Raw genomic sequence first — 21,946 nt, 5'->3', positions numbered from 1 at the left:
TGATTTTGACCACTTTGGCTAGCCTAGAGGTTGACCCAAGTCAGTCCAAGAGCTGGGCTGGCTAGGGTAGGTGCCTTAGGCCTAGGACTATCGAATGGAAGTGTTGATTGGGTCAGGTGGGGCTTAGGTTGGGAAATGGCTCAACCCATAGTGGTTTTGGCCACTTTTGGCTAGCCTAATTCATAACCCAAGTTTTGACCCAAGGGTTAGGTCAACTATGCAAGGTGCATTGGGTCAAGGCCCAATACCAAACCAATGGAAGCCAAATAGATAATTGAAATTGATTGGATATAGTTTAAAAGTTGATTAGAAATTATTAGAAGGTTGGACAGGAAATTGAATTGAGAGGTAGAATTGGATTTGATTAAACTTGGATTTGCTCTTTGACTAGAACCTATATGGTTAAGAAGTATACATCTTCTAACGATTAGGTCATCAGGAAAAAATCCGAGTCCTAATGACTTCACACAAAAATGAGGTTAGCAATAAGATGATAAGTTCAAAAAGGAAACTTCTAGGTAGGGGGTGTAAATAAGCCAAGTTGAGCTCGAGCTGCACCTAACTCGAGTTTGACTTGTCCAATCAATAGTGAGCTTGGACTCGAGCTCAAGCTCGAGTCAAACTTGTGTATTGAGCTCAAGCTCGACTAATTAAAAAAATTGTAAGCTGGAGCTCGACTCGTTAACTTGAGTTAGTCCAAGAAGCTCGTTCCATCGGAGATGCTTGTTAGCATTGCAGAAGACCATTGGAGAACCTTTGCAAAAACAGCTCGCCATGGAGGAAGTGGTTCTCACGAAAGTGGGAACGGATCTTGATGGAGAAGAACCGCAGAGGACTGATTAGGCATGTGATTTTGCAAATCAAAAATAAAATTTGCTTGAGAAATTATATGTTTGATAACTTCAATAAAGAAAAGACATAAAGCAACAGCGTGAATTAAAACGGAAATGAAATGAGTTGCACTTGCACAGCTTTCATTTTTTTTAAATGATCGAACATGCAGTTACGTCTTATCTCCAATTGTACATTGGTTGCACAGTTTTTCCTTATTTATTTAATATAAAATATAGTTTTTTAAAATTTATTTTAAAAAATGAGTCGAACTCATCAGCCAACAAGTCAAAATTTATCAAACTCAAGCTTGAGATCATTTAGTATTCGAGCATGCTTTTATGCCCAAGTTCGAGCTCGTGACTCGATCAGCTTAACTCGCAGGCTCATTAAAGGATCAACTTCAAGCCAACTCACAAACCAACTTGACTCATTTACACCCTTAATTTCAAGTCTCTCTCACATAAGTGATAACTCGCTCACGATACAACCAAGCCTTCTCAAAATAATCAATGCCATAGTCTATCATCAAGTTTGATTTGATCTTTACCTTTATACTTCGATTAGAGGTTATGAGCTTATCTTTAATCATATATCCAATAAGCTACAATTGAGCTTATCAGTGATTTTTAAATCTCACATCAAATGTACAAATATGTTCTAAATTTATAAAAAAAAAATTTGCTCGCAAGTTCCATGAATATGTCATTAAAGAGTAACAAATGTGCCATTCAAAGCATAGCGAATTTTAGATTAAAATGTTATTATCAACATCTATCACTTTATATATAATATCCATGAGATCATTCAGAAAAATATCCAATCAACACGCATGGCTTTTTTTCATTCTCCTCAATACAATATATAAAAATGTTGATAGTTGATTTACTTACATAAAATTCTTATTAATATATAATTTTATTATTACGCAGAAATTAGGACTGAATAATAATCGAACCATGGCCAAAGATATTCAACATGCAATTAAACTATATTCGAAGACATAATCGTTCGATAAGAGATGATCGTACATTATTCATGGCACGATGTTCAAATATAGTTTGAATAAAGATAGAATAAGTCTTTTAACGACTTGAACCATGTTTTGAACAAAAATAAAGAGGGCAGAAATAGAAAGAACTAGAAATCTTCCTTCCTATACAAGGAGATATGAGTGTAGCATAAGATAATTTTATTTGAATAAAATATTTTAACATATTTTTTGAAGAAGAAAAAACAAGTCATATTTTTCAATTTAAATCATGAAGTGGCATATAAAGTTAAGTTTCCCCTATGCAAAAGCTGATTAATCCAAAAGGAATATTGTGATTCATCCAAAATAATGAAAGCAAGAAGCAAACTATAAATAATTTGACTGGTTTCATGCATTTTGGTCAACTCAAAATTCTTATTTGCCATTAAAAAGCAAACAAAATTTTGAAAATTTGAAATTTGACTTTACGTAAAAACACATCAAAATTGGAAAAATAACTAAGCCTTCATTTGGGATGACTTTTTTTGTTGTTTCTAGTTAATTTTTGTACTAAAAAGTTGCTTTATGAAGTAGTAAGAAAGCCATCTCAAAACGAAGCCTAAATTAGCTTTTAATTTTTTTCTAAAATGAAAAAATGTATCTTCAAGACTATGGAAGGGGCATCTAATTGATTGATTGTTCAAGACTTGTGAACTGCTAAGAAATACATCAAAACAAAAAATATTTTACACAAAATAAGAATATATATTAGTTGTATATTTTAATAAAGATCAAAAAGAAAAATACAAGTACGGGAAATGTCACAAAGGGTTAAACAGTTGACAAAAACGGTGACCATGGAAGGGAATTTTTATTACATCTGGTGTCCTAACGTAACTCTACATTCGGACGCCAGTAAAATGGTGTCATGTGCTCCTATTCTTTACCGTACGGCCCGACGATCCGACCCGAACACGGACCCGGTATTGCTATATATTGGCTGATTTGTGCAGACTGGGATATTGCTAGGTATTGCTCGGTAACGAGAAATATCATTCTATCAAGACCAATACCGAGTAATACAGAGCAATATCGAGCAATACCCCGGTTTTGCTAGGTATTACTCGGTATTGGTCTTGGTATAACGGTATTTTCTCATTATTACCAAGCAATACCTAGCAATACACGAATATAGCAATACTGGGTTCCGGTTTTGGTCAGGTCGTCGGGTCGCACGGTAAAGAGTAGGAGCACGTGGCGACATATTATGGAGTTGCTAAGTGTTATGACAATGGTTGGATTGGATAAGGCATACAAGAGAGGAGATTTTTCAAAACTTGCAAATAATTAACCAAGCAATAAAAACAAGTTTGCAAGTAAATAAATGATAATTTAAAGGACAGCAGAATATTTACATAATTAAGCCTTCAATCTGACCCGTTCACACCTAACTAACACTCGTATTAAGATTCTTTCTATCCAAACTTTACCGTGCAATCCTTATTTTCTATGATGACTAAGCCTTACAATATATGTATTCTCCTTGAAAGCATGCACTAAGGCTCGTTTGAACTGTTTTTTTATTATTTTCTAAAGTAATTTTTTAATAAAAAAATAATGTACTAAAAAACAGCTTTCGAAAGAATTAAGAAAGTTGTCTTTTTTTATATGGCTTTTTTACTGCTTCTTAAAACAGCTTTCTAATAAAAAATTAATTTTTTTTTTACTAAAAAGCTGCTTTAAGAAGCAATAAGAAAGCCGCCCAAAATGAACTCTATGTCTAAATAGAAATATAAGCTTTTATATATATATATATATATATAAGCTTTTTAAATCTTACCAAATGCTTAGCAAAAAGATTAACAAAAACTTTGAGATTTTATAATACTGAAGTCATAAGCTGCTGCATGAAAAATGCACCAAAACGAAGAAAAGAAGCAATCTTACAAAGCACATGATCGCCTTACAGCCTCCACAAGCTTTGTAAATTTTTTGGCTTTGAGATCACAGGATTTGATGAGAGTTCTCATAAATTCAGAAAAAAACTGAGTGAGAGTTTAATTAAGAGCTCGTGAGAAGAAAATGAATATTGGATTTTGCTTTGTAAATCATTAGCCTAATCTCATTCTGGCTTATAGTGTTTACAGATGAGTTATAAAATTTGTTAAAGCGATTATTTGGGTCATAAAGAACATCCAAACGATCAAGAAACAAATTAGAAAAAAAAAAATAAGATCAATTTTACTATCATTAATAAACACAACTTTTCAACTCTTCTAGCAATGCCTTTACCAAGTCGAAATTTTGACTTTCTATTTTTAATAAACATTATTGTTTGTGGGCTCCGAAAATTTGGCCCCAGCCTCCCCCACTGCTTTTCAGGGAAGTTTTAACGGAATAAGTTCTAGTGTAAATTTTGGGAAGACAAATGAGTTTGTAGATAATACACACACAGAGATTTCGCCCTCATTTTGCGAGCATTTCATGATCTGAGTTCTGGTTTCCCATAGGCACAAGCTCCTATAGTTAATTACCCCTCCCGACAGCGAGAGATAACTTTCGATGAAGGCTAGTCATCAATCAGATACGTAGATAATAAATGTTATATGGCATATAGTAGCAACATTGATTTGAGAATTGGAAATTGGATATTTAAAATTGAAAATTTCACCATCTTGCTCTTAAAGCGGATGGTAGGGGAATGGATGATGGATCCGATCAAAATCTCATAGTTCCGTCATCACGGACAATCGTGGTCCCTAGTCTACTTAGTCAAAGGAGGTAGTCGACCCAACCTGACAGAAGGATCCTTATCGGCAGCCATGGGTTACTTCGTCCTAGGGTACCTTGTAAATCTGGAGTGAATGTTTGTCTAAGAGGACAAATCTGAATTCACCTTAGCTAACAGAGGGCTTTATTATGTCATATCAATTATATCATATTGATTCATATATCAAAGATTTGATGTCATTAAGGAACATATTGACTCTGGCCATAATCATAATTTAGTGATGTCATTTGGCGACAAAATCACTCAGTTCAGAGGGCTTCGGGTCATAATCGTTTACTTTTAGTGTCACTTGGCGGCGAAACTAACGGTTAGAGGATACCTACCACGTTCTTACTGGCAAGAGATTATTTGAGAATGGATCATAATAATATTTTTGACTAGACATTAGCTCATGTGAATTAAAATATATTTCAATTTGTCCACCCAGGCAAACTGTTGTGGAGGGGTGGATAGATTTTGCTTTAAATGTTTTGATAGATTATTTCAATTTTAAATATTCTAGATTTGGATGATTTTGAGATTTTGGACTTTGTGGATTTTTGGGTGGAATTTGAAAATATTTGAAGGTGTACAGCATTGGAATTAAGCCCTCTGGTTGGAAAAGTTATTACGTCCGGACAAAAAACTGAAAATCCGAACGTATACTGGGCAATACCGAGTGCTCAAACCGAGCTCCAGGTGACGTGGCGCGATGTTATTGGTCTCTGGACGCGTTCGATGTCCGGACACAATAATTACTTCTCCGGTTGAGATATACGTTCAACACGGTCATCATCTAGGTTTTTGGAGTTTTTTTCATTTGTGGATTGAACCTTGTTGACCTTGTCGAGCTGTAAACAGAGGATTGAGTTTCGTATCATTTATACCTTTGTTGATGAATTTCTATATTCATAGGCCTTGAAGGCCTTATATGAACGTATAAAACAAATATTTCGGTCGACCCATTGACCGTATATTTGTTTGATAATTCGAGCCGTGTCAACTCCTATCTATCCATATAGAAGGATCGGGATCGAACTACATTCATTTATTGACTCACGCAGCATCCCTAGATATTATACCTGTACCCATAACACGCTCACAATGGCCCATACAAGTTGTATGATTACACACACCCTTTTTGTGTACCTATGTTCATACATATTACAATGCGTGTGCGAGGGCATTTTCAGGTATCTGACAGATGTACTGCGACGGCACATAGAAGCTCGTGCTTGTCGTAACCCTTCTATATTTGCTCGTAGGTAATATGTTAGATGGACAACCACTGTTCATCAAGAAGCTTGCAAGCCTCAATAATATTTACCAACTCAATGTTCGGAAATTGATTGAACTAAGACTCACTCCATTTTCTGAAGGTAATGGTTTGATCTGGCTTTCTCTTCCCAGAACTGGTATAGAGATCGATATGCAATTCCCTAATTATGCCATCATCATCAGTTTATGTTGTTGTCTTAATTAAAAAATCAATCATTTCAACATTGGATGATTGTGTTCTTGCTGATGTCCTATACGTCGAAATCAAAGGTTACTTCCTTGAGCGGACATTGTAGCGATTGGAGGCACATCGAATCGTATAAGAGAAATATGCAAGGCATCCATTCCTCAAATAATCGTTAAAGTCCATGAGATGATTGGAATAGTAGACAAACCACTATATACACAACCATTCATTTGTTGTCACCAGGTATTTGATCTTATTGTAATTCTCTCACATTATGCTTGTACATAGCATCTTTGATGTACATCTGTATTCACAAGACCTCACATTTGTAGTACATTTACTATTGTCTCATGCGGATGATATGTTGTATACATATTTGTGTTCACAAATACCCACGAGTCTCTTATAATCACTTGTGGATGGACTATTGTTTGTGTTTGCAAATTATGTATTCACTTGTATGCATTTCATTATCGTTCATTAACACTCACAAGTCTCCTACCGTCGCTTGTAAACATTCATCATGAATCTTCTAGTACTGCAAGCATATATTTTCATTGCAATTCTTCTGATGTCGCTTGTGGAATAATATCTAGTGACAGTGTTGGTAATTTCATCAAAGCTTGTTGCCCTTGTCCTTCCACAAATGACAATGTTCATACTACAGGCTTTCTTCTGCCTGCAGACTAGTTGTGTGATTCTTATCATCATTCATGAATAGTTCGTTATGTATTTTACAAATTCATTGTCACTTGATATGTTCGTTTGCAATTGAGAGTTGATTTACCACGAGTCCTTAACATATACTTGTATATAAATTGTCACAATCATTTCATGTTCCATGTAGATTGTTCAAGTCAATCAATTAGCATAAACCTTCACTATCATTTGCGAGTGAATGATGCTAAAGATCACACGCTCTTCATTGTCTTCAAACACAGCTTGTAGTTCATAAGGGACTTATGTGTGGATGATAATTTCACTATGCACCTTGTGTGATTGCTCGGCACCAATCATCTTCAATCACTTAAGAGCATGATTGAGATGCATTGCTTGTATTCATGGCATGACTCATTTTTGTTCAATCAATTGCTATTTAGGAGTGAGTTATGACCTATATTGCAAACCAACCATCATGCTCCAATGGTCTCATATGATGGCTTTGTAACTAAGTCATGCCTTTTACAATTTTCTTTTTTGTGTTCATCAACATCTCTATTTCAATTGAGATGATTATTGCAATTTTTCATTGCCCAAAAATCTCATGTTAAAGCATATAATCACTTCATGCATGAATATTTTATTTTATCATTCATATAGTTCATGATTTTTCTTATTAATATTAGACTTTAGTTCAAATTTAAATTTAAGTTAATTTATTCGAAGTACATTCAAGCTCAACATAAGTTCCCTGCTATCTAAAGTTGATCCAAGTTCTTTGTTGTTCAAGTAGCAAATTCAAGTTATATGTCCCTTGTTGTCCTTTCAGATCAATCAAGTTCAAGTTCAAGTCCTTATATCTTTAGTCCAAATTTCGGCAATCTCCCGTCGTCTCTCCCGTTTAGGGGAAAAACCAAGAGGCAACATTCCCCTCCACGCTACATGAGCACTTCAGGTAGATGTCGGGTGACACCGCAGCTGCATTTTCTTCAATTCACGCTACGCTAAATGAGAGTTTAAGGGTCTCGGGCACCTGTTAAAAAATAACACAATTGTTTCCCCACGTATGGCTACTTACTTTTCATATCCCTCATGCTACTTGAGTGCTCCAGGGATTACCCACCTCATCGCAAGCGTAGCACCGACTTCCCTACCCCGTGCTACATGAGCGCATAGGGAGGTTTGTCGGCTCGTCGTAAGCGTCGAGAGTGGAATTTTTGAGTTAGAAATATCATACCTTCGCAGAGAGTTGGCAATGACGACGGGGTGTAAGCGATGAAATGTACAAAACTCTTTTTTTTTTCTCTTTTTTTTGTAACTCTCACTTTTTTTAACTCTTTTTTTCTCTTTTTTTTTTTCTTTTTCTTTTTTGACTTCTTCAGTCTCTCCCTATATATATATATATATAAGAGTAGTAATAAAGTTAATATTGACAACAATGATAATATTAGTTAACATCAAATATTAATATAACACATGTTAATAATAATAATAACAACAGACTTATTAATATCAATATACACACATAAATAAATATACATAATATATAATAATAATTAGTTATTAATTAATTAATACTAACTAATAGTCTTTACCTTAACTGAGTCGAATTAGCCTGTTGATGAAGGAGGTCGGATGAGGGTTAAGTATTCGGCTGCTTGAAGAATAAAGATGGGTTTGATTTGGATTTGCGACTTATAGATGTGGAGGCCGACGGGATCAGGTGGAGTTTGGAATGTAGAGTAGGAGCTTCAGTCGATGCAGATGGATGGGAGACTGTTTGGAAGAGGTTTTGACAGGAGGCAAGAGGTCGGGGCTTGAGGTTGACTTGTGAGGTTCGACGGCTGGAGGTTTGGGAAGAAGCTTGCGGTTGCTTGTGTATAGTTCGACAAGGAAGAGGTGTCGAAGGAAGCTTGGCAGGCAAATGGAGGTGAAGAAGGCTTCGATTGGGGTAGCTCTAGAAGTCGGAAGCAGCGATCGAGCTCGAGGGGATTTAATGAGTTCGGTAAAGAGAGCAGGGAAGAGGCGGATACCCTGGGTAGATCGGATCGGGTTGAAGCTTTAAGCTTTGGATGAGGGTCGAATGTGGGAGAGATCTGACTGCAATCAGTCGGTTGGAAGTGTGGCTGTAGATAGAGACGGACCCGATGCGGTCTGCCTTGGATTTAGGAGGCTTGTGATATGGAAGTCAGCTAGGGGACTTTCGAATGGAGCTTCGTCGTGAGGTTAGAAACTGGAAGGTCGGAGATTCTGGAGTTGGAAGACTGGGTGTTTGAAGGCTTGCAGGGTTTGGAATGTGAATAGCAAAAACAAAAAAAAAAAATAATTGATTAAACAAAAATAATTGGCTAGACCAAATGATTTTCCAACCTCCTAGGGGTGCTTAAGGGTAATTAGGTTCTTTATACAACTAATCTGATTGAGGTCTTGTAGGGGAGAACCGAAGAAGGTTTTGACGAAGAAGCAGGAGGTTGGCAAGGAGAAGATTGCTTCATTGGAAGAGAAATATAGGGGTTTAGCTGATTGGAGAATGGTAACTCCTCTCCAAATAATAGCAATTTCTATCAACTTCTCAACTTCTTGGGTAATTAGGTTCTTTGGGCAGCTAGTCTGAGGGTAAAGTTAGCATGGGTCAAGCTAATTAGTTCGGATAACCTTAAATCTAATTGGGCTAATACTGAGTTCAACCTAGGTTCAACATAGGTCTAGGCCAATTTTAGCTAGATTCGCTAATTCCTAGGATGCCACCGAGTTCATAAGGTCAAGTGAGGGTGAATTCAAAGTTACTTTTGGTTTGGATCTACCCAATGGAGCCAAAAGGTCCATTAATTTGATTAAAATTTGATTCAACCTACGTTCAAACTAGGTTTAGGCCACCTAGAGCTAAATCCAATGAGTCCTAGGATCTCACTTGTTCGTATCGAATGAAGGTGAGGCTAAATTGGGTAAAGGGTCCAGCTAAGTCTAGTTCAATCCCTTCAAAATTCATAGGGTCATAAAGTCCTCAAACACCTCATGAATCAAACCATGGTGGAAAAGTGTCCATCTAATGCCAACTGATCAAACTAGCACTAATGACCCACATTGAGCTTAAATCTGATCAGCCTCAAACTTGCCTAACCTAAGGCAAAGATCATAGCCTAACCAATTCTTGCATGTTACCTAGGAGCTCATGCATCATTCCTGCTATCAATTAAACATTCATATGATGGCTTGATGTTGATCTATAATTTTTTAGCTAAAATTAAAGTTACTATTTTCATAGAGATGGATAAACACTTCATATTGTTTATTATACCATTGCACTTCCAATAAAGTGATTCCTTTTACACACTTCTCAGGACCCATAAAAAAGATGTCAAATAAATAAACGCTCACCACAGGCAAATAAGCCACTACATAACATCAATTACCTGCAAGATTCATGCGAGGTAGGACATGTTGCAAATAATCAATTTTTTTATCAATTTACAATTATTTCTTAAACTCATCTCCGCCAGATATATATGGGCATCCTCAGTTTTAGAACATCTAAAATGGAAACACAAAAACTTACCTTCTATAACAAAAAATATAAAATAATTGGCTTAATTAAAACTTTCATTGCTTTTTATACAAATTAATGCTACTTATAAAATCATATTTCAGTAAAATACAAATACTCATGAGAAATCATCAACCATAAACTTGATATAGCTACTTCAGCTGTTATTATGTTCCATATCAACATTTCAAAAGTAACCTTTGAAAATGCTCGCTACTTATCTTGCATGTCATCAATTATTTGTTCATTAAATTTTGACATTGTCAAAATTAAAATTTAATGAGATGTACTAATAACAATCATTCGAAGAAAAGAACCCTAAACTTCAATTTCACGAACTATAAAACCTGTCACAATAGCTGGACAGGCTTACGTGATTAAAAAGGCGGGATCAATCAAAGATCCCCACAAAGCTTGAAGATAATGATTTTTTAGAAATTCAAAGAGGAAAACATAATATTATCAGCATTTCAAACAACAGCTCTCCAACTGCGAAGAGCTGCCCATAATATTAGAGGCAAATGGAAATTTGATGAACAAAAAAGGGTAAGAGTAAGAAACCTGCATTCCAAGTGCCATTCCTTTAATCATTTTCTAGCAAGATCTATACCTTTGTTGGCTCCTCTGATCTGAGTTCCAGATTGTTTTAAAGCCAATAATAAGCATTAAGTGTACCCTGCACACCTCTAGTAACTGCTCGAACATATCTTTTGGTGACTAGCTTTCAACATCCACGTTGTGGGAGGAACTTTGAATATTGTATTCAAGTGCCATACAACAACAAAAACATCAAGCCTTTTTCCCACTACGTGGGGTCGGCTACATGAATCTTTTTTCCCCAGTGTGTCCTGTTAAAAGTCAAATTCATTCAAGTGCCATAATAAAACAAAAATATCAATATATTTCTTTCAGTATTGAGTTATCTAAGTCTATCTTAGAAGAAATATGATTTACAATTGGTGCCTCCTTATCTGGAATAACTGCCGAAGTAAAGCTCATATATTTAGATTAGCGGAGTTCAGTTAGTACATTGAATTTCACTTTGTCTAATATTAAAAAACAAACCAATAAGATGAAAAAATTCGGAACAAAAACAGGCAGAATGCATTGAGTCAAGTATCAGATTTAAACATCTAATTAGGGAAGGATAATTGGAACATATACTTCCATCAAAACTACAAAAAATTATACTTATAATCATATAGACAAGTATTAAAAAAAACATAATTTCAGGTATTATATATGACACAGTAATGAGAAGTGATCTGTCAACAACCTATGCAAATTATACGGTATCCATGTGTTAGTTGCTATGCACCTAAAAATATTGGAAAATGTAACACCATCAATAGACAATACAAGACGCTTCATGAAAAGATGCAAAAGAAGATGCAATGTTATCACTGATTACTGAATGAATATGACGAGTTGTAACTTAATGGAAAGTAGATCACTGCCAGAAAGCAAAAGGTGAAGAGATAAAGCATATGGGCAACCAATAAATTCAAAAAACAAATGGTTAGTAAAGAATAACTAGCTGAGGTTTAACAAAATATAGAAGCGAATACTAACTTGTACTCTGGTGAAAACCAAACACTTGAGACCCTTTATTGGGTCAAAACAAAGACATCAATAGGAAAATGAGATTGCTTCAGTAGTTTTGCGGCAAAAGGTGATCATAACAGAAGATTTTATGACAACTATTTCAGCACACTATAATGCAAGGGCGGGTCCCTTGAAGTTATAGCTCATGGTGTCTAGTATGGCATGCACTATAAATACCATAAATAGCAAAACATATAAACCATGTGAAACCTATAAATAATTCAACAAAACCAAAAACAAAATCTATAAAGAAACACGATATTACATAAGTAGAGCCTAAGAGTATTAAACTTCAACATACATACAGCTTAACAAAAAAAATTAGATTACCAATAAACTATTAAAACAAGGAAAGCAAATAGATGATAAATATAACCATCAAGATTATAGCAATACAACGTTAAAATACATACAAAACATTGGAGCTTCGACTTTCAGAAAGAAACATGATAGAAAATACTTAGTTGGGAATTCTTATGCCTAACAAATTAGTACTAGTTTGTTTATAAATCTCGTATTCAAATTCAAAAACAAAACTAGTCATATATGAAATTATTATCATTATAAACCAAAATAGATTCATATTATTCATCATTATCATCTCCTAATTAATTTTCTTCACCATCCTCATCTTTTTCAACGAAATAGCCTCATTCTAATCATATCATGAGATCTTAGTAAAAGAGTGAACTATTCGGATCCTGCGGTCTTTGCCAATGCCAATACACTAAACACAAAGTGCAAATAGCGTGAAATTTAGATTATATGTGCCTTGCAACAATGATGGTACATGGTATGCACCTCGCTGCATTGCGAGCTCTTTTGTGTTATGTAGTGCTATTAATAAGAATGCAATGACAAGACAATTTAGCTTTGTTACATGCTAAAATCTAGGAAACATGAAAGTGTGGTATCAAATTTGTGTTTTAATACTAGCAATTTGTCCGTGCACCCCTAGGATTTTGCTTTTATGCACCATATGAAATAGGAATAAATACCTACTTCTTTGCAAATGAATATATCAAAAAGAGGCCAAAAGAAGAAAATTTTGAAAGCAAGACAATCTCAAAAACTTCCAAATAGAATGAATTTTTATCAGCAAAATAAACATGAAATACATCACTGATTTGCTCAAGTCACAGCTTGCAGAACTATTGAAGAGCCATCGAATAAAGAGATTCCAACTTGAGTGCTAGATAGGGAAAATTAGAGACCATGGATTCATTGCATAGAAGAAAATCTCTCCCACGGATTCTTATACAAGAAAGGAAAGAATTAGCCAACGAAATTGCTCCCTTGGCATCAATTGGCGACCTTAACAAGTCAAACAGTGGGCAGTCAGTTGCTAGGAGGCAGACCTGCTAGAGAGATAATAGCTAGGGGCAATTTTTTTTTTTTTTTTTGGGGGGGTTTGATGTTGTAATTATTTATAGCATTTTTCTTCAATGTAGCATTGTGCATAAATGTTCATTGAAATAATAAGCAATCCAATCTTTCCTGGCCACTTATTTTCTACATAGTATTAATGCAAGATTAGAGTCTACTTTTCCAATCCTAGTTATTCCTCTCTTATATATTTTTTTCTCTTCATTATTTCTTATTTCTTTGATTTCACATTCAAGAAGTCAACCATCATGAATGATGAAAATCAAATTAAAAGATAGCAACAGAGGCTACATGCCTCATATCACTTGAATCAAAGAAACTATCTAAAGTAGTCCCAAATTGTGAATACTTTTAAAGGAAATAAATTTATCATCTTATGGATGCTCTTCTAAAGTTGAAAGACCTAAAAGTTACACTTTGGGATGAAGCAAATTCAATGGTCATAGTGTGGTTATGGAACACACTGATTTGAAAATAACCACAAACAGTGTTTGAAATGCTATCAAACAAACATACTCAAAAGTTAAAGTTGTTGCAATTTTTAGTTTCTTTCTTGACTCAACAATGAATTCAACCAAGTTCATATTTAGATTTTAATAGAAAAAAAAAACTTACTATCTCTGAATGAAATCTTCTCAATCATGCGAGCCAAATACGGAGGAATAATAATAATACTTAACAACACTATCTCAAAAAACCCACTATGAAAACTATTGAACCCGACGGTATAAGACCTATTGTCATTAATTTTTCTCAAAAAGAATGAAGATCTTCTTTCATAGGCAATCTACAATGGTATTGCTGCAAAGAAGGTACACAACAAAGATAAATGTTGAAAACTCCATGGAAAAAACCTTTGTTATGATCGAAACAAAGATCAATCAAAAAGGAAGGCTTGTTTTGTAAAATTAGAGGAGCTCAACTCAAAGAATACGATAAACTCAAGAATTTCCTCATCTCCTTAGAAAAATCATCCAAGTTGTGTTCTCTAGCTCAAAATGATACGAATAATAATTATTGTATTGTAATGCTTCAAATAGTTCCCCTTACACCTTGATCCTGCCAACCTTTACAAACTTATATATGCTATCCTGACAATCGAAAAATAAAACTAACCAATAATTTCCTAATAATTGTTGCAAGTCAAAGGAATATTCTTTTTTCTCCTACATTTACACTCAACAATATACTAAATTATCCTCACCTTGCAATTAAATTTGTTATCAATCAATAAAATCACTAAAGAATACAACTTCAACATGAGTTTTTTCACTAATTATTATCTTGCAATACCTCACTATGGAGAAAGAAGATTGGAAAACTGATACGCCTTGGATGCAAAAACAGTAAAATAGAGAACAACAGCGTAGAAACACAAAAATATGGATAATTTTCTTATTTCTTCTTCAATAATAAAACAAGAAACAATTGATCTACTATTTAAGAGGTAGATCAACTCTCCAACAAATCCTAGAAACCGCAAGAAACTCACAATAAAAACTAGGAAAATAAACTCAGCAATCTTGATATAGGACTACGTGAGGATGAAATGATTTTGTTTAGAATTTGCACAACTTTTGATTAGAACAACAGTGAAGAAACTATTAGCATTTAAAACAACGAATTAAAACAAGAAAGGGGTCACACCCACTTAGGCTAAATCACATAACCAGAGATTTGAAACTTTCAAAATAAATTAGTAAACAACGTTATGCCAGAATATTAATTTCAATAAAAATCCCTAATCTAGAAATGAGAATTAGTAAGCAAGAAAGTACACTCAAAACCCTACGTTTACTAAGCTTAGCAGAAACAGGAGGAAGCGTCCTTCGTGACTACAATTAAACACAAGATAAAGTTTGACTCAAGAAATATGTTTAAAGGGGAAAGTAGAACCTTTTGTCAAGGATCGGTGGAGATCCTCCACTCAACGCCTTCAAAGTACTCTTCGATTGCTTCCACCAAAGTGTCTAGAATACGCTCTATGTAATCTTCAACGGTGTGATTGTCATGACCCAGCCTGACCAGAACGAATCCTATCGCGTTGAGTCGCGACGGATGAATCCAGGATCTAGCTTTGAAATTTGCTTTCAGACTTTATTCCAATAATAAGACATACAGAAAACACATAGCTAATATAAACATCCAAATATACAGAAAAGTTCATCCTTGATTTTCTTCTTTCTTTCATCAAAATAATCATGTATATTACAGTGCATGGCTCTAAGCAGAGAGTACAGAACAAAACAGAAAACTCATAACTGTACAAAAATCAAAAGTACACAAAAATACCTAATCTCATATCAGAAACTGAACCGCTAATCCAAGACCTCCTTCCATTTCCCAGAACTTGAAAACCATGAAAATAACAATGATGAGCTAACAGCTCAGCAAGACTACACTAGCCAATCAAACTCTCCAGAAATTCTCATATCAAAATACTCATAATGCGTTAAAAACATTTGTTGTACAAAATTCAGATAATCGTATGATATCAGACAGAGGTCAGAGATTCATACAGAACAGAAATCAAACAGAATACTTACATTCGTACAGAAGAAATGAAATCACAGAGACAGAAGATCTGAATCAAATTTACGACACAGAATTATCCAAATCAGAATTCAAATAACATCCAAAGTTCAGAAAAGATATCAGAAAACTTTCAAATCACATTTCATCACAGATTTCCCTGACCCAGACAGAATCTCAAAGGATTCTGACCCCTTATGTCTCCCTTCCCTGACACAGACAGAATCTCAAAGGATTTTGGCCCCTTATGCCTCCCTTTATGCTTACAGCACTAGAACATATCAGATATACAGAATTGTCAGATCAGACTTATTTTTTTCGGATTCCCTGACACAGACAGAATCTCAAAGGATTCTTGCCCCTTATAACTCCCTTCTGATATCATTCAAACACATCAAATCATTCAAATTCAGAAAAATCAGATTACATTAGAAAAATTGTCAGCGACATAACGGCAGTCCACAGAAATTTTAACAGATCAAATCACAGTTTCAGAAAATCATCAAATTACCACAGATAGTGTAAAACATCATTTTAAGACTTTCATTGTACTGAAGCAATATTTTTCAACATTCAGATTATTTTCTATTCGATAAAAACTCCGCATAATTCAAACTACCCGGTGAAAACTTTCTAGAAAATACTCAAAACGTGCAAAAATATCATCTTTACAACATATCAAAAGTTACGCATGAAAAATTTCGTCGATACAAAGATAGATCACTTTTAGGCTAACGGAAACGAAAATCGAAACAAGAAATCCATCAAAAAATCACATTTCTGAAAATTGAGAAAGGCATAATGTGCCTTACCTTGAGTCGATCAACTTTTCCAACTACGGCGACGAACGAAAACGGACTGAAGTCGCCCAAAATCCACTTTTTCTTCCTCTTCCTTCATTTTTCTCTCCTGCCCCTTCTCTCTCTTCAAAAATGACACTATTCAGATATTTATCAAACAGGATCGTCCAGGACAATGCCCTGATTGTCCCGGGACGATCTCCTCTGGACTCCAATCGTCCAGACGAAAGTTAATTATTTTTTTAACGATGCTCTCTGGACAAATTTCGTACGAACGAACATACCTTCGTCCTGGGATGAAGCTCTCTGTCACCACATTTTTAAATGTTCGTCCCGGACGAACTCCACTTCGTCCGGACGAACCTGGAAGGAAAACAAAAGAAAAACTGGCTTTCACAGTGATCGACCCTCGTATTAACGTCAAAGAAAGTTGACTGGAGAATGTTTATAAAGCCGTCCTCATCGTAGGTTAGGCCGTATTCAGTTTCTGGATCGGCCATTCATAGATGTTAATGAAGTCTTTCAACTATGGCTAGTACTCTTGAAGATTGTTGAAGAAAAGAAAAGAAGTTCTCTTCAACTTGAAGTGAGGAGGCAAAACCAATTTCCTTTCCAAAATCTGAAAGAAATTTCATATTTTTATCATTTAGGAGATAGAGATATAAGAGGGGAGAGATAATGCCTAAAATTCAAGTGGAGAATTAACGAGGGAGAGAAGAGAGAGGGACGGGTATGGAGAGAGAGGGGGAGGGGGGCAGCGGCAATGATGAGGGGGGAAAGGATTTAAATTTGTTTCCAAGATTAAGGATCTCACTTTGGAAACAAATTAAATAAAGAGGGATTATGGAATTTCGGTTGAGGTGGAGGGAGAATTTTGGAAATATTTCCAATGAGGGCTAGAGTGAATTTAGGAAATTAATTCCCCAAATTCCCTATAGAGGGCCGGCGGCATGCATAAATAAGGGAGCATTAAATGGGGTGAATTAAGGCTTCTAAATTTGACTTTAGGAATTAGGAAAGTAATAAAATAAATCCAATTTGAATTTTGAAATTTAAATTGATTTAAATTAAGTACTTTCCTAAAATAGGTGAACTAAATTAGGAAAGAATTTTTGAATTTCAAATTTAGATAATTTGAATTTCAAATTAAGCCCAAATTTCATTCACCTCAAATTAGGAAACCCAAGAAGGAAGGGGGAAGGTTGAGGCCGGCGGTTGGAAGGGATTTCGAGTAAGGTGACCGGCGGTAGGGGTGTCAATATTTGACACGCGTTTATAAAAATGGTTCGGGTTCGGGTTGACCCGTTTATATACGGGTCGGGTCGGGTTCGACCCGAACCCGACGGGTTGACCCGAATTGACACCCCTAACCGGCGGCTTGTGGGGGAAAATATGTGGAGCTCGGTTAGGAGGAGGCGAAGGCTTCGAGTTGGAGATGGTTGGATGTATTGATGTCCGGTAGTGGTGGTGGAAGGAGAAAGGGAGAAAGATAAGGAAGAAAACCACGAACCCGACCGTCTCCAAGGTTGGTGGGTGATCCGAACTCTCTCTCCTAGGGATTTCTCTCCACTCAAACTCTCAAGCTCTCACAAGAACTCATGCAAGGAAGCAAATTTTTTTTAAGCATTCATTCATTGCTTGAAAAATAAAACAAATGATTATAAATAGCCTAGTACATGAGACTCAAGAAATAAAAGATGAAAATGCCCTCGGAACTTACATACAACATCCCTTACTAAAAGGTTACAACTTGAAATCTCATAAAACAAATACAACAACACTAAAAATAGGAAAATACATAAATAAGAAAATATCATGACAACATAAATAAATAAAAAATACAATGACTCGATCATGGCCGTAGATCGACGGCCACGCCTCTGATAAACTTTCCATGCTTTGATGTCCCCATAAAATCTACTCCCTAAGCTATAAACAAACTCCCCCTTAAATAGCCCTAAAACACTAACAAAATTAGAATATTCCTAATCAACATAAACATAGTTTAGGAAACTTTTCTAAATAAATGAACCTTCATAATCAACATAAACATAATTTAGGAAATTTTCCTAAATAATTAAACATGATTTAGGAAACATTTCTAAACAATTAAACAAGATTTAGAAACCCTTCCTAAACAATTAAACATATTTTAGGAAACCTTCCTAAACAATTAAACACTTCCTAAATAACATAAACACATCTAAGAAACTTTCCTAAACAACTTCCTCCTTAATTAGGAACCTTCCTAAATAATTTCAGTTAATTAGGAACTTTCCTAAACAAGTCCCTCTTGATTATGAACCTTCCTAACAATTTTCCCTTGATTCCTCCTTCAAAAATATTTGGGTGTATCGCTTATGTCTACATCCATAAACAACACAATAGTGACATGTCTTTGACTCTTTGTAGAATATTTCTCCAATTAAAAAGGAGTGTTATCATCCAACCTTCAAAAAATACTTCACTTCAAAAGATGCTACCTCTGATATAAAATAAATTTTTCAATAAAAATCATCTTCAGAGAGACAACAACCAAATAGAAGATAAGGTCGATGAAGTCATTTTTAATTCCATCATTACATTCCAACTATATAAACTCCAATAGATGTACCTCTTCAAGTCTATATAATAAGGAATAAACTCAGCCAAAATATCTAGCAAACTCAAGGCTCCGAGCCACCATCAAGTAATAATGATAAACCCAACAACTCACATTCTCCTCTATATCACATGTCTCCAAAAATACATCTCTTCAAAACTTTTCCCCTACACAAAGCCTTCCTTACAACATCAACTCCAACTCCACTAAAATAACACAAACCTTGTTTGAGACACAAGAAAATAAGAATTGAAAGGATCAAGGTTTTAAAAGGAGAAATCGGGAATCAAGGTGTTTTTTCTAAACGAGGCGAGGCATAAGCCTCTAGGCGGATCGAGGCGTAAGCCTCAAAACGATTAAAATAAATTAATTTAAAATTACAAATAATGACAAAAAATAACAAAATATTATGTCAACTATGAATTTGAAGATTTATTTCAAGATAATATTACTGGAATACAAGATTTAAAATAAACTCACTTAAAAATAAAACATCCCCTTAGAATCAAGACCAAAAGCAGCCTCATCATCACTTTGATTGTTTTCAGAAGAATCTTCATAATTAATGTCAAAGTCATGCTCATACTCTTCTTCATCTATAATATTTTTTCCTTTATCTCCTATATCAGTTAATATTTCATTAGCTCTAAAATAAAACAATAGTAACATACAAAATAATTTATTATATTTAAGAATACCTTAGAACTTTTTTGAAGCTCCAATCTCACTTTGTTTATTTCTTTTATATACTTGGATAGTTGCTTCATTGTCTTCTTCATTGACATGAGTTTCTCCTTCTGCTTCAACTTCAGAAACATCAGCATTCTTAGGAGTAACCCATTCATCATCATATTGTAACTCATCAACAAGCAAAGGGTCAATTTCATTCTCAATATTTCCTTGATTCTGCAATTTGAGATATCTATATTTCAGTTTTTTATTAAACATAACATAAACTAGTTTGTTCATTCAATCTGCTACCAATCGATTTCTTCTCTTTGTATGAATTTGATTGAAGATGCTCCAATTACGCTCGCATGCAGAAGCCGAACACGTTAGGATAAGAACTTTAACTATAAAAGCTTTCAATTCAGGAACATCATCTCCAAACTAAGCCCACCAACGTTCTACATGAAAACAAACATAATATTTTATGAATATATGTTGAAGTAGAAGACTTGAACATAAATATTAACATTAAAATTATAAATAAACAAACTATAAACATACCAGGAGATCGTGTTTTGTAGCATGCTTGTGCTGCTCTAAATCCAAACACTCCCTTCTTCAAATAAAAATTCTCGAGTTGATCATTCACTTTGAGGTAGTCTTTTTCAGAAATGAGTTTGTCCATACATGCATACAAACCAGTTTTAACCTCTTTGTCAACATGAAAATCTTTATCATAATGAAATTGGGGGTTTAAATAGTACGCAGCAACATGTAAGTGTTGGTGTAATTGTCGATCCCACTTTTCATCTATAATATCCCATAATTTTTTGTAAGCACTTTCTTGACCTCCCAATTCTTTTGCAATATTTTATTTAGCCATATTCATTGCTTCATAAATAAATCTCATAGCCGGGGCCCTCTCATCATTAACCATTTTAAGCACCTTTACTAATGGTCATGTTATCTTCAAAGCATAATTTGTACTGCGTCAAAATGAATAATCTTTCATAACAATCTTTTTAACTTGTTTTCCTTCTTGTTTTTTGGCCCATGAACTTTTATCCCACTCTTCAGAAGCAAACATTGCTTCCAAAGATTATCTTAACTCTTTGAATCTCTGTAATGTTAAATATGCAGTAGCAAATCTTGTAACAGCAGGTCTAATAATTTTTTTGTCAATGAATTTTCTCATCAAGCTGAGTACCCAAGATTGTATATAAACTTACTAACGAATTTGGCCTTCAATATGGCTGATTTATGTTGAGGCAACTGTCCCAACCTCTCAAGCATCAAGTCAATACAATGTGCAGCACAAGGAGTCCAGTAAAGGTGAGGCCTCTTCTCCATTAACATTCTCCCTGCAGCTTTGTATGCACTTGCATTATCAGTAACAACCTGTACTAATAAGACATCTCCCACTTCCTCCACAATTTCATCCAACATTTCAAACAATAATTGTGCATCCTTTACAAAGCTTGAAGCATCTATTAATTTGAGAAAAACTATTTTATATGGATTGCTGACCAAGAAATTAATAATACTTCCAAGGTTTAAAATTGCGTAATTAAGCCTCGAGGCGGTTTTCGTCCGTGAGGCGAGGCGTAAGCCTCGAGGCGGTCTGAGGCGTAAGCCTCACGGACACAGAATTGCGTAAATGAAAAATCAAGGGTTTTAGCAGGAAAATAATAGCAATATTGTACCTTACAATAAAAACATCTAAATTATATATGAAAATAGTGGAAAATAAGAAAGTAGATGCAATAAAATCATGTCCCAAAGTACAAAATCACAAAATATTAGTTTAACAAAACTCCCAGAATATAAAAAACATATAAAATGAAATCATATCCCATCACTAAATGGGTCTTCAAGTGAATCTTCTTCTCCAATTGTATCTATGAATGACATGTCATCATCATCTTCAACATGACTCACTTTTCTCTTCCCTGTTCATTAAGAGAAAAGATCATTATCATGTATTCATGTCACTTGACATAAATGTAATGTAATAGCATATAAGAAGTTGTGGAATACCTTTACTTGATTGTTGTGCTGCAGAGCTACATTTTTGTGCGAGCATGATAGATGTTCCTTCATGCGGGTAAC

General features: G+C 34.8%; 1 protein-coding gene across 1 annotated transcript in view; it reads right to left on the bottom strand.

Moving 5' to 3' along the window:
* Positions 1-10,364: 10,364 nt before the first annotated feature.
* Positions 10,365-21,946, bottom strand: part of LOC110113825 (pre-mRNA-splicing factor SYF1) — a 29,329-nt gene continuing 17,747 nt past the window's right edge. The window contains exon 8 of the transcript XR_003701429.1: positions 10,365-11,091. The gene's annotated coding sequence lies outside the window, so the exon portion shown is untranslated. The remainder of the gene's footprint in view (positions 11,092-21,946) is intronic.

The sequence above is a fragment of the Dendrobium catenatum genome, unplaced genomic scaffold (genome assembly GCF_001605985.2).
Source record: "Dendrobium catenatum unplaced genomic scaffold, ASM160598v2 fragScaff_scaffold_819, whole genome shotgun sequence".
NCBI classification, from domain to species: Eukaryota; Viridiplantae; Streptophyta; class Magnoliopsida; order Asparagales; family Orchidaceae; genus Dendrobium; species Dendrobium catenatum.
This window is presented reverse-complemented; position numbering and strand designations above follow the sequence as displayed.